General features: G+C 39.3%; 1 long non-coding RNA gene across 1 annotated transcript in view; it reads left to right on the top strand.

Moving 5' to 3' along the window:
- Positions 1–14625, top strand: part of LOC138806486 (uncharacterized) — a 49037-nt gene that overhangs the window by 5429 nt on the left and 28983 nt on the right. The window lies entirely within an intron of this gene.

The raw sequence follows: 14625 nt of genomic DNA, 5'->3' as shown, positions 1-14625 counted from the left end.
GTTCCTAGGAGCAAATCAATCTTGGTCATGAAAACAGGCCCTTTGGGAATGTGCAGTATTTGAGCAACTCAGTCCTATTGAGTTCTTTCTTGCACACACATCTATTTACATCACTTAATCTGTATTAAAATAAACATCACTTCCTACTTCTATCTCTTAGCCAATCCAGCAGTACAAAGTTCATTCTGTCTTCTGACATTGAGACACAGCATTTCTATTTAAAATTGTTTAAAATATTTGTAAAGTATTTTCAGAATTGCCAGCATGAACTACTGTGAGAAACAGATTTGCCAATGAGGATTCTTTTTATTTATTTTTAATTTACTTCTTTTATTATTATTATTATTATTATTATTTTGCTGGTCATGGGGCTTGAATTCAGGGCCTGGCCTCTGACCCTGAGCCCCTCTTATGTTCCAGGCTAGTGCTTTACCACTTGAGCCACCGTGCCACTTTTCTGGTTGGTTAACTGGGGATAAGAATCTCACAGACTTTTCTGCCCAGGCTGGCTTCGAACTGCTATTCTCAGATCTCAGTCTCCTGAGTAGCTAGGGTGTGAGCCACCAGCTCTTCCTTTCTCTTTTCCCTTCCTTTCCCTTCCTTTTCCTTCCCTTCCTTCCCTTCCCTTTCCTTTCTTTCCCTCTCTCCTGCCTTCCTTCCTTCCTTCCTCTCCTCTTTCCTTCCTCTCTCCCTTCATTCCTTCCATCTTTTCTCCCTCCCTCCCTCCTTTCTTTCTGTCTGTCTGTCTTTTCTTCCTTCCTTTCTTTCCTTCTTTCCTTCTTTTCTTTCTTTCTTTCTTTCTTTCTTTCTTTCTTTCTTTCTTTCTTTCCTTCCTTCCTTCCTCCTTCCCTCCCTGCCTTCCTTCATTCCTTCCTTCCTTCCTTCCTTCCCCTCCTCCCTCCTTCCCTCCTTCCCTCCCTGCCTTCCTTCCTTCCTTCCTCTTGTTCTGAGACTTAAACTCAGGGCCTGGGTGCAGTTCCTGCATACTTTTGCTGAAGGCTGGTGTTCTACCACTTGTATCACAGCTCTACTTCCACCTTTTTTGGTGGTTCAGATCTTAGCCTCCTGAGTAGCCAGGATTACAGGTGTGAATCACCAGGATTGGCCTCCCTCCCTTCCTCCTTCCCTCCCCTCCCCTCCCTTTCTCTCTGATTGTATTGACTACAACCTCTACTTCAATATTGAATAGAAATGGTGAGAATGGCATTTCTGTCTTATTTCTAGCCTTAGGGGGAAAAGCAATCAGTGTTTCATGATGAAATATTATTACTATGTCTCATATATATATATACTTTTGGATTTTTAGTTTATTGAATTTCAAAAAATCAGAAGTAGAGGGGCTGGGAAGGTGGCTCAGTGGTAGAGTGCTTGCCTCGCATGCATGAGGCCCTGAGTTCAATTCCTTAGCACCACACAAGCAGAAAAAACTGGAAGTGGCCCTGTGGCTCAAGTTGGTAGAGTGCTAGCCTTGAGCTGAAGAGCTCAGGAACAGCACCCAGGCCCAGAGTTCAGGCCCCATGACGATAAACAAACAAACAAACAAAAACAGAAGTAGATTTTGAATTTTGTCATGATTTTCTTCATATGTTTATAAACTTATTTTTGTATTTGACTTGTATTTTTTATATTAATATAGTGAATTACATTTAAGTTTCCAAATGTTTAACAAACCCCAAATTTCAGTGGATAAGCCTCACTTGGTCAATTAATGAAACAAATTTCATGAAATGAGCAAGTTACTGGATAGGATAGATAATTGGAGATGATTTATTTATTTATTTATTGTGAAAATACTGTACAGAGGGGTTACAATTACATGGGCAAGATAATGAGTATATTTCTTATCAAGCATTGTAGCCTCCTTTGTTTCCCCTCCCCGCCCCCTTTCCCCCCTCCCCCCCACCAAAGTTGTAAAGTTCGTTTTTGACATAACAACTTGTACATCTCATTGTTGCAATGGGTCCACCTGAATCCCTATTTAAACGATTTGTTTTTCCCCTTCCCCTCCATAAATTATACTGACATCAAATACAGTGAAAGCAGGGGTAATACTGTGGGGGAGGGACATACATAGCAACAAAGAAATAATCTTATAAAATATGTTAGAAACAATCGCATGAAAGAAAAAAAAACATTTGAATACATATCATTTCCCTAACATTACCTAATTGGAGATAATTTAATCAAACACTTATGGAGCATGTATTTCTTTAAAAACATTGGTTGGATTCAGTTTGATAAAATTGGTTTATAGTTTTTGCAGCTATATGTTCACAAGAGATATTGATGCATAATTTTCTTCAAATTGTCTAGTTTTGTTTTCAGCTTCATATACTGTGTTTGGAAATATACCTTCAGGTTTTTTTTTTTTTGGGGTCCAGTTGTGGGGCCTGAACTCTGGGCCTGGGCGCTGTCCCTCAGCTCTTCAGCTCAAGGCTAGCGCTCTACCACTTGAGCCACAGTGCCACTTTCTTTTTGTTAATGTGGTGCTGAGGAATTGAACCCAGGGCCTCATGCATGCAAGGCAAGCGTTCTACCACTGAGCCACCTTCCGAGCCCCCAGCTTCAGTTTTTTTAAGGTGTTTTTTAAAAATAAGTTTTTTTTATTGTGAAAATACTGTACAGAGGGGTTACAATCATATGAGCAAGTTAATGAGTACTTATCAAGGATTGTTGCCTCCTTCTTTGTTTTTCCCCTACCATCCCTTCCCTCTCATCTCCACAACTACATTCCCCAACCCCCCTTTTTAAGGTTTTATGTAGAATTGCTATTGTATCTTTGATAACTGATAGAATTGACCAAAGTTATTTGAATCTTAAATTTTCTGGTGGGAAATATTTTGAGCTACAATATCAGTTTATTTAATAAGCAATAGGACTATTCTAAGTATACTTTCTTCTTGAGTGAGCTTTTGTAATTTCTTTCAAGTACTTTATTCATTTCATCTCATTTGGCAGCCAACTTTATTATGCTTATTAACATAGTTGTCCATAATCATCTTTTATTGTTCTTTTAGTACTTGTAAAATCTGTAATGTTGCCACCTCTCTACTCTGTTAGTAATTTTTGTCTTTTTTTCCTGATTAGTCTCAACATAGGCTTTATTAATTTCAAATAACTTTTCATGAATTTTTTTTCTGGTCCTGTGGCTTGAACTCTAGGCCTGGGCGCTGTCCTTGAGCTCCTATTGCTCAAGGCTAGTACTCTACCACTTGAGCCATAGTGCTACTTCTGAGTTTTTCTGTAATTTAATCAGAGATAAGAGTCTTACAGAATTTCTTGTCCAGACTGGCTTCGAACCATGATACTAAGATCTCAGCCTGCTGAATAGCTAAGATTATAGGCCTGAGCCACTGGCACCTGGCTCATTTAATATTTTTATTTCTTTGATTTCCACTTTGGTCTTTGTTCTATTATTTCTTATCTACTTTGGTTTAATTTTCCCTTCTTTTGCTGGTTTTAGAATCTGATATTAATTGGCTTAAAACTTTCACTTTTCGAAAAATTCTACTTTTTGGTGATTTAGTTCAAGAATTAGTAGTAAGGCTAATCAATCACAAATCAGATGCAAGTATTAAGAAAGACATTGAAATGGTTAAAATGAAAAAGAAAAGCTTATTTAGGAAAAATTCCAAATTAAAAAAAATTTCAGGGGCTGGGAAGGTGGCTCAGTGGTAGAGTGCTTGCTTTGCATTCACGAGGCCCTGGGTTCAATTCCTCAGCACCACATAAGCAGAAAAAGCTGGAAGTGGTGCTGTGGCTCAAGTGGTAGACTCTAGCCTAGAGCTGAGGGACAGCGCCTAGACCTAGAGTTCAGGTCCCACCATCGACCAAAAAAATTTAAAAAATTAAAAATAAAAAAATTTCCAGAAAAAAACTTTTACTTTTCTATATAAGTGCTTAATGTGATGTTTCCCTTCAAGTATTGAGTTTGTGACCTCTGTTGAATTTTCATTTTATTCAGTTCAAAATGTTTTCTAAGTTTTATTTATTTATTTATTTGGTCCTGGGGCTTGAACTCTGGGCCTAGGAGTTATTCCTGAGCTTTTTTGCTTAAAGCTAAGGGATAGGAGGGGAGGAGAGGGAAGGGAGCTGGTTAAAATGGTAAAACTGTACACATGTGATTGCTACCAGGATAACATAGAACATTGTTTGACAAATTTATTTAAATAAATGGAGGTTGTTCACTCTGAAATGAATGACAAAGTATAAAATAGTAGATCCAACTAACAGTTTTTTATTATCACTATAAAAATATGATTTATACATAATTGTACATGCTATATTTTTATGTGACTGGTAGTCTAGAAAGTTTGCTTAGTTCAGCATCATCACAAAAACATGAGCAATGCATTATGTATATCACTAGATGATAGGTTTTTAAAAATTCCACTGTCTTCATCCATGTGGTCCACAGTTGACCGAAACATTGTTATATGATTTATGATTATAGTTAGATCTTGCTTTTTTTTTTTTCCTTTTTGTTCAGGACCAGGACTTGAGCTCAGTATCTGAAGCTTTCATTGGCGGGTGCCCTACCATTTGAGCCATATCGCCAACTACTAGATACTGCTTTTTACAGTAGTATAATATCTATGACAAAATGGTCATTTAAATGATTTGAATTGTACAATTCTGTGGCATTAGTGGTGTAGCCATTGCTACCATCCATCTATCCTTAGAATGTTTTCATCTTCCCCAACTGAAACTTTGTATCCATTAAATTCCAACTTGCCATATCTCCTTCCTACAACCCCCTTTCAGCTATCATACTACTTTTCTATGAATTCAACTCTAGAATGGCTCATACATTATATCATCATTCTTTCTCCTATTGAGTATGGATTGTTTCACTTAGTATATAGTAGTGTCTTTAATGGGTTGTTTCACTTAGTATCTAGTAATGTCTTTAGAGTTCATATACAATGTAATTTGTTCAATTTATTTCCCTTTTTAAGATTAATATTTTATGTGTATAGTCTGCATTTTGTTCACCTATTTTCTCACTGATGGATACATGGGTTGTGGACACTCTTAGGCCATGAGTATGTTATGCAAATGTCTGTTCAAGTCCTTGCTTTCACTTCTTTTGTGTATATACCTAGAAGTAGAATTGCTGGATTATATAATTTAGGCAATTTTTTTTCTGGGATCACCATAGTATTTTTCATAGCTGACTGAATTATTTTACATTTCCACTAAAAATACATGAAATACCATTTTTTTCTACATTCTCACCAACATTTACTACTTACTGTGTGTTTTTTGGTTTTGTATTTGATAGTTATCATAATAGGTCTGGCATGATATCTCATTTGGTTTTGATTTGTTTTTCTCTAATGATTAGGGAACTTCTTTTTTTATGTACTCATTGACAAAATACCTGTTCATGTCCTTGGTTCATTTTTGATTTCTTTGTTGGTCATGGGGCTTGAACTCTGGGCCTGGGTGCTGTCCCTGAGCTCTTCAGCTTAAACTGAGTGCTCTACTGCTTGAGCCACAGCACCACTTCCAGTTTTCTGGTAGTTAATTGGAGATAAGAGTCTCATGGATTTTCCTGCCTGGGCTGGCTTTGAACCGCGATCCTCAGATTTCAGCCTCCTGAGTAGCTAGGGTTAAAGGCGTGACCCACTAGCACCCGGCAGATTTTTTTTTTTTTTAATTGTGCCAGGCTTGGAGCTTGAACTCAGGGCCTGGCCTGAGTTCAAGGATAGTGCACTTTTTACTGATCTTCTTTTGCTCAAGGATAGCTATCTACCATGTGAGCCACAGCTTCACTTCTGGCTCTTTTAGTAATTTATTAGAGATAAGAGTCTCATGGACTTTCCTGCCTGACTTACTTCTAACCATGATCCTCTTAGCCTCCTAGTAGCTACGATTACAGATGTGAGCCACCAGCCCCTTGCAGTAGAATTGTTTTTGCTGTTGCTTTTTATCTTTTCTTTAATCTGGATCTTTAATCTTTCTTTAATCTTCTGGATCAGAACATTTACATTTAATGTGATAATTGATATGATTTTGAATTTTATTTGATATTTGTTCTGTTTGTTTCTTATTCCTCTTTTGCTTCTTTCAATTGATTCAGGTATTTAAAATTATTAGTATATTTTGTTGGCTTATAATCTGTAACTTTATTTGCCTCAAAGTGAAATAGCTTGATCACGAGGTAGTTCTAATGTTTAAGTTATACTGATTCTGAAATCAGGGGTTGGGCTCTGTCCCTGAGCTTCATGACTGGTGCTCTACCATTTCAGCCACAGCTCCACTTCTGGGATTTTTGGTGATTAATGGGAGTTGATTCGCCTGGACTTTGCTGCTTGGACTGGTTCCAAACTGCAAATCTCAGGTCGTGGCTTCCTGAGTAGCCTGGATTACAAGCGTGAACCACTGGCATCTGGTCAGTTCTGGTATTTTTAGAAATCTCCATACTGCCTTCTGTATTGGTTGTACTGGTTTACATCCCACCAAGAGTGTAATGAGGTTTCTTTTCCCCTATATCCTTGCCAGCAATTGTTGTTCATATTCTTCTTTTTTTTTTTTTTTTTTTGCCAGTCCTGGGGCTTGAACTCAGGGCCTGGGCACTGTCCCTGAGCTTCTTTTGCCAAGGCTAGCATTCTACCACTTGAGCCACAGTGCCACTTCTGGCTTTCTCTGTGTATGTGGTACTGAGGAATTGAACCCAGAGCTTCATGCATGTTAGGCAAGCACTCTACCACTAAGCCACATTCCCAACCCTCATATTCTTGATGATGACCATTCTTACTGGGGTGTCATGGAATCTCAGTGTTATTTTGATTTCCTTTATGGACAGGGTATTTTTTCATGTGATTATTTGCCATTTTACCTCTTCTTATGAGAAATCTCTATTCAGTTCTTTTGCTATTAATTGGGTTATTGATTCTTTGGTACCTTAGCTTTTTGAACTCCTTGTATAGTGTGGTTATTAGACCTTTGTCAGATGTACAGATGACAAACACCTTCCCCTGCTCTATAGGCTCTCTTTTTTTAAAAATATTTTTTATTGTAAAGATACTGTACAGAGGGTTACAGTTACATGAGTAAGGTAATGAGTACACTTCCTATTGAGCATTGTTACCCCCTCCATTGTTTTCCCCCTACCATCCCTTCCCTCCCTACCTTCCCTGAGGTTCTTTTTTTTTTGATTGTGATTAAGTGATTACATAATTTCCCGAATTTCACAGTATTGTGGAATAATGATGCTCATTTAAAGTCACAAGTTCATTCTAACTTTCTATAGGCTCTCTTTTTAGCTTGTAATTATGTTCTTTACTGTGCAGAAAATTTTTATCTTGGGCTGGGAAGATGGCTCAGTGGTAGAGCGCTTGCCTTGCATGCCTGAAGCCCTGGGTTTGATTCCTCAGCACCACATAAGCAAAATGAAAAAAGCCGGAAGTGGCGCTGTGGCTCAAGTGGTAGAGTGCTAGCCTTGAGCTGAAGAGCTGAGGGACAGCGCCCAGGCCCAGAGTTCAGGCCCAATGACCCCAAGGTAAAAAAAAAAAAAAGAAAAAAAGAAAATTTTTATCTTGATGCAATTCCATTTCTCAATTAGTTCTCCAGTTTGCGAAGCCTCTGGAACTCTATTCAGAAAGTTCTTGCCTATACCAATCAGTTTTAAGGTTTCTTCTCCTCCATGTAGTTGTTTCATGGTTTAGCTTGTACATTGGAGTCTTTGGTCCACTTGAATTGGTCTTAGTACAAGGTGATAGGGATCAGTTTCAGTCGTATGCATGTAGACATCCGTGTTCCCAACACTATTTGTTAAAGATACTGTCTTTTTTCCAACATCTATTTTTGGCTCCCTTGTAAAAAATAAGGTGGCTATAGGTATATGGGTTTATTTCTCAGGCTTCTAACCTGTTTTTGTATCAGTACCAAGCTGTTTTTGTTACTATGCCTCTGTAATAATACTTCCAGCATTGCTTTTCTTGCTCAAGGTTGCTTTGACTATTTGTGGCCTTTTGTGGACTTATATGATGAATTTTTAGGTTGTTTTCTCTATCTCTGTGAAGGATGACATTGGGATTTTGTCAGGTATTGCATTGAATTTGTAGCTTGCCTTTGGTATTATGGCCATTTCCACAATATTCTGACAATATATGAACATAAGAGGTCTTTCTAACTCCTAGTGTCTTCAGTTTTTTTTTTTTTTTTTGCCAGTCCTGGGGCTTGAAATCAGGGCCTGGACACTGTCCCTGAGCTTCTTTCACTCAAGGCTAGTACTCTACCACTTGAGCCACAGCACCACTTCTGCCTATTTCTGTTTATGTGGTACTGAGGAATTGAACCCAGGGCTTTATGCATGTTAGGCAAGCACTCTACCAGTAAGCCACATTCCCGGCCCCTGCAGTTATTATTGTAGAGGTCCTTTACCTCCTTTGTTAGGTCCTTTACCTCCTTTACCTCCTTTGTTAGGTATTTTATTTTTTGAAGTTATTGAAAATGGAGTTGTTTTCCTAATTTTCCTCTCTACTTATTGTTGGGATACAGAAAGAGTACTGATTTTTGTGGGCTGATTCTAAATCCTGTTACTTTGACCAAAGTATCAACTCTTGGAGCTTTGGGTGTAGTCTTTGTCCTCTAGATATATGATCATATCATCTGCACATAGGGATAATTTGAATTCCTAATTCAAATAGATTTTGGCAGTGTGCTCTTTATATCCTTAGTAAAATATATTTAAAGCAAAGAAAAATTGAAAAATCAATGATCAGCAATCACCTGGGTATTATAACTCTGAAACTTTTTGTGCATACTATGAAATATAAAAAGGAAAATATGTGTAGCATGTTAGCTGATGATGTCAGCCTGTGGTTAATAGAAAAAGTGGTGATCCTATGCTTATGCAGAGAATATCCTTAGGGACAAAAATTTTGGAATTGATGTATAGTCATGTCTATTGTACACCTTAAAATAGTTTACACATGTCACATATATAGAAAAAGGCAAATGTGGCAAAACATTACTCCAAAAGTATACATAATAGTATAGAAATGTTTATTATTGTGTTCTTTTAGCCTTTTATATGTGTTTCACATATTTTGTTTTGAAAGAAAAAGTACCAATGGAACTAGAGACTATTGGTGTCTAGCTGTACTTTTTCCACCAGGTGGTGCTAGTGCTTTTCAAATAAAGCTAAATTAATACGTTGTTGAGCAAAGGATATTAACTCAGGTAAAAAAATTTTTTTTTTTTTTGGTCCGATCGTGGGGCCTGAACTCTGGGCCTGGGCGCTGTCCCTCAGCTCTTCAGCTCAAGGCTAGCGCTCTACCACTTGAGCTACAGCACCACTTCTGGCTTTTTTCCTTTTGCTTATGTGGTGCTGAGGAATCGAACCCAGGGCCTCAGGCAAGCATGGCAAGCACTCTACCCCTGAGCCACCTTCCCAGCCCAGGTAAAAATTTTCTACTCTATATTATTACAATATTCCATATAGTCTGAACAATTGCAGCTATGCATTTTCTGTATCTCTCAGTCTGCTTGTCCCTTGACTCTTCCAGGACCTTGTTTATGGCTCATAAAGGTTAGCACTTAATCCTCTAAGCCACATGCCACTGAGACCTACACTGATGATGGATAACCTTCCTGAAACATTTCTCTTCCCTCACAACTTCTATCTGAGTTGTTTCCACTCCTCAGTGGTAAACTTTGGTAGGAGTCCACTTCCCCTGTACATGATGCATTGCATCAACCCCCCAAATGTAGTATTGTTCTCTCCTTTTTTTTTTGCATTTGTTTGTTCCAGTTTTGGGGCTTGAACTCAGGGTTTGGGCATTGTCCCTGAGCAGCAGTAGCAGTAGCAGCAGTAGCTGCTGAAGCTTGTTCTTGTTTGCCAGTCCTGGGGCTTGCACTCAGGGTTTGGGCATTGTCCCTGAACTACTTTTGCTCAAAGCTAACACTCTATCACTTGAGCCACAGCACCACTTCTGGATTTTTCTGTTTATGTGATACTGAGGAATCAGGTAGGGCTTCATGTATGCTAGGCAAGCACTCTACCACTAAGCCACATCCCCAGCCCCCTGAGCTTCTTTTTGCTCAAGGCTAGTGCTCTACCACTTGACCCACAGCTCTACTCTGGCTTTTTCGGTAGTTAATTGGAGATCAGAGTCTTAACAGACTTCCTTGCCTAGGCTTCAAACTGTAATCCTTAGATCTCAGCCTCCTGAGTAGCTAGGATTACATATACCAGATGCTGGCTGTTTGATCTGTTCTCTCTCCACCCCCTCCCCCCTGCTTTGTCTGGTCCTGGGGCTTGAACTCAGGGTCTAGGCTCTGTCTCTGAATCTCTTTGTCAAGGCTAGTGCTCTACCACTTGAGCCACAATGCCACTTCTGGCCTTTTATGAATAGTTTATTTTATTTTATTTTATTTCTGTGTCCGGTCATGGGGCCTGAACTCTGGGCCTGGGCTCTGTCCCTCAGCTCTTCAGCTCAAGGCTAGCACTCTACCACTTGAGCCACAGTGCAACTTCTGGCTTTTTTCTTTTTGCTTATGTGGTGCTGAGGAATTGAACCCAGGGCCTCAGGCATGCAAGGCAAGTGCTCTACCACTGAGCCACCTTCCCAGCCCCTTATAGTTTATTTTTTATTTTTATTTTTTTTGCCCATCCAAAGGCTTGAACTCAGGGCCTGGGCACTGTCCTTGAGCAATTTTGCTCAAAGCTAGCATTCTACAACTTGAGCCGCAGCGCCACTTCGACTTTTTCTGTTTATGTGGTACTGAGGAATCAAACCCAGAGCTTCATGAATGCTAGGCAAGCACTCTACCACTAAGCCACCTTTCTAGCCCCTGAGTAGTTTACTGAATATAAGAGTCTCTTGGACTTTCCTGTCTGGGCTGGCTTCAAACTGTGATATTCAGATCTCAGCCTCCTGAGTATATAGGATTACAGACATGAGCCACAGGCACCTGGCTTGTTTGGTGTCTTTTAAAAAGATGAATATCACACACTTTCTTGCCCTTGAATATTTTGCTTTGTATGTCTCTCGTACTCAAATGCCCTTCTGTTAGTTTTTAATTTGCTTATCAAAGTCATCACTTCTTTTTTTTTTAATTTAATTTAATTTTATTTGTGAACATACTGTACAGAGGAGTTACAATTACATGGGCAGGATAATGCGTACATTTCTTACCAAGCATTGCAGCCTCCTCCTTTGTTTACCCTTCACATCCCTTCCCAGCCTCCCCCCTCCCCCCCAATCCCAATCCTTCTCCTTTCCCCCCTTCCCCCCCCACACCGACGTTGTAAAGCTCATTTTGGACATGACAACTTGTACTTCTCATTGTTGCAACAGGTCCACCTGTATCCTTAAACAACTGGTTTTTCCCCAGCTCCTCCACAAGTTATACTGACATCAAATATAGTGAAAGCAGGGGTTATACTGGGGGGAGGGACATACAAAGCAACAAAGAGATAATCTTATAAATGCGTTCGAAACACATGCATGAAAGAAAAAAACATTAAAATACACATCTAAGGGTTCATTTTCCTGACATCACATTATCTGACCTTTTCTCAAAGTCATCACTTCTTATGTAATGATGTAGCAACATTAGAAACTTTCAAACTTAGCATTTATCTTTATAATGTGAATTGTGTTTAATACTTTGTGGTACTTAAAAAAAAAACAGGGCTGGGAGTATGGCTTAGTGGTAGAGTGCTTGCCTAACATGCATGAAGCCTTGGATTCAATTTCTCAGTACCTCATACACAGAAAAAGCCAGAAGTGGTGCTGTGGATCAAATGGTAGAGTGCTAGTTTTGAGCAAAAGAAGCTCAGGGACAGTGCCTAGGCCCTGAGTTCAAGCCCCAGGACTGGCAAAAAAAAAAAAAAAAGACAAAAACCCCAACAAAACCAAGTGAGCTGGCGCTCACAGGCTTAGCCTGTAAACCTAGCTACTCAGGAGGCTGAGATCTGAGGATGACAGTTCAAAGCCAGCCCAGACAGAAAAAAAGGCCATGAGACGTTTATCTCCAATTAATCACCAGGAAACCAGAAGTGGTGCTATGGCTTAAAGTGGTAGAGTGCTATCCTTGAGCAAGAGAAGTCAGGGACAGGGCCCAGGTCCTGAGTTCAAGCCCCATGGCTAAACCCTGCCCCCCCCCAAAAAAAAGCCAGTGGAATTCAATTTTGGAATGTTTAAGCTGGACTTACTAATGGCAAATGCTGGCCATTCATAACTTACGGCTTTCTTCTGGCTGCTCATTTACCAAGTAAATAATAAGGGGCCACCATCGTGAAGAGTGTGTGAAGAAATGATACAGTATGCCTATGTAGTTTAGTTGTGCCCTACTTATGAAATTTCCCATTTGAGACTGTCAGAATCCTTTAACTTTATTTGGCTAAGAATGCTCAAAGGTTGCTGGGTGCTAGTAGCTCATGCCTGTAATCCTAGCTACTCAGGAAGCTGAAATTTGGAGATTGCAGTTCAAAGCCAGCCCAGTCAGGAAAGTCCATGAGACTTTTCACTTAGCCAACATTTATTGAACTGGGGGTTAGGGAATTGAGGAGACCTTATAACATACACCATGTTTAAATTGAGGAAGAGGTTCCATGTGTGAGGCTAGGAGATTCTGATTGAGAGCAGGAGGAAAGAGACAACTGGGATAGGAGTAGGAATCTTGGCTATGCGTGTGTGTTCAGTCTGCCCAGTCACCCTCTACATTCCAGTCCAGTCCATCATAATAGCTCATACCTTGTCACCTTCAATCCATTCCTACTGCCCAGGCATCCTGGTCTTTTCAACTCTCCATCTTCTTCCTCACAGATTCATTCCTTCACTCATTCATTCATTCAGAAAAACCAGATGCTTCTTCTGTCAGGCACTATACTTCTTTTATTTTTTTTTGGGTACAGTCGTGGGGCCTGAAATCTGGGCCTGGGCGCTTTCCCTCAGCTCTTCAGCTCAAGGCTAGTGCTCTACCACTTGAGCCACAGCGCCACGGCTTTTTTCTTTTTGCTTATGTGGTGCTGAGGAATGGAACCCAGGGCCTCAGGCATGCAAGGCAAGCGCTCTAGCACCGAGCCACCTTCTCAGCCCAGGCACTATACTTTTTACAAGGGATATCTTAGTATCCCCAAGCCTAGTCTTGTGCTTATATTTATTCAAAGATAAAATAAGCAGACACAATAGTGAGAGGTTCAATAGTAAGAGAAATTGTAGGCACAGGTGCACACACCATGAACATCTAACCTAATCTATTCCCACCCTGGCTGGCTGGCCAGAAATAGGTTAAATCCATATATATTCCAAAACTCTTCCTCCTTAGTTTAATAGCTTCCTCACACCTTCAAGCTATTGTTCTTAAACTTGCCACACAGAAGAGTCATGTGGTGACCTTGGTTAGATGTTTCTCCTACCATCCCTTCTAGTCATTCTTTCTGATGAAGGCATAGAATTCTGTTGTGTATATATACCACATTTTCTTGATCCATTCATCTACTGAGGGGCATCTGGGTTGGTTCCATATCTTAGCTATGGTAAATAATGCTGCCATAAATATAGTTGTGCTGGTAGTTTGAGGCAAAGGAAATTCTGTAGTCCAATACAGTCCATTACAATGGAGCCCTTAGAGATGGTGCTAAGTAATATTCAGTGGCTTGGAGAGAGGTCTCAAATATATACCACATGAAAAAAGTTAGTGTTGTCATCAAAATAACTCTTTTTTGTTATTTAGCATTTAATATGGAGAATATTGGGGGATCACAAACTATCATAAACCATCAAGTACACACAAACACAACATTAAAAAAATACCAAAATCTTTAGGGAAATGAACCCTAAGATATGTATTCAAATGTTTTTTTCTTTCATGTGATTGTTTCTAACACATTTATAAGATTATTTCTTTGTTGCTTTGTATGTCCCTCCTCCACAGTATAACCCCTGCTTTCACCGTATTTGCTGTCGGTATAATTTGTGGAGGGGAAGGGGAAAAACAAATCGTTTAAATAGGGATACAGGTGGACCCATTGCAACAATGAGATGTACAAGTCGTTATGTTGAAAACGAACTTTACAACTTTGGTGTGTGTGTGGGGGAGGATGGAAAGGGATGGGAAGGGGGAAATAAAGGAGGAGGCTACAATGCTTGATAAGAAATGTACTGATTATCTTGCCCATGTAATTGTAACCCCTCTGTACGGTATTTTCACAATTAAAAAATACCAAAATCTTAAAATGTGTAATCCAGTTAACCTAGGATATGTGAGATTATACCTTTTGGTATAAGTTTCTAGTGGTTCTACTTATTTACATATTGAAACAAAACCAGACTTCATACTCTATCATGAAAAAGTCTGTTTATAACTGAAGTTAGCTTTATCTTATTTTATAAAAGAATAGCTTCACATATGTAACGTGCTTTCTATGAAAAAAATGCTTCCCTCATTTATTAAAAAACTTACAAAGTTTCAGTGTGAATGGCTCAAATCTTCATAATGACACTACTATACTTGTTATTACTGTTCAACATTCTTCAAGCATTCTCTTGTCTACAAATATTTTGGTGAAAGTTTTTCAAACTCACTCAAGTATGACTGGTCTGTCCCATACAACTTACTTGATAGGAGTCTGCTTTTAGGACCTGCTGTTTTTAATTACATCTG

Source organism: Dipodomys merriami, unplaced genomic scaffold (genome assembly GCF_024711535.1).
Source record: "Dipodomys merriami isolate MVZ:Mamm:240054 unplaced genomic scaffold, mDipMer1.0.p SCAF_40, whole genome shotgun sequence".
NCBI classification, from domain to species: Eukaryota; Metazoa; Chordata; class Mammalia; order Rodentia; family Heteromyidae; genus Dipodomys; species Dipodomys merriami.
The sequence above is the reverse complement of the archived record's forward strand: the minus strand, read 5'-3'. Positions and strand labels throughout refer to the sequence as shown.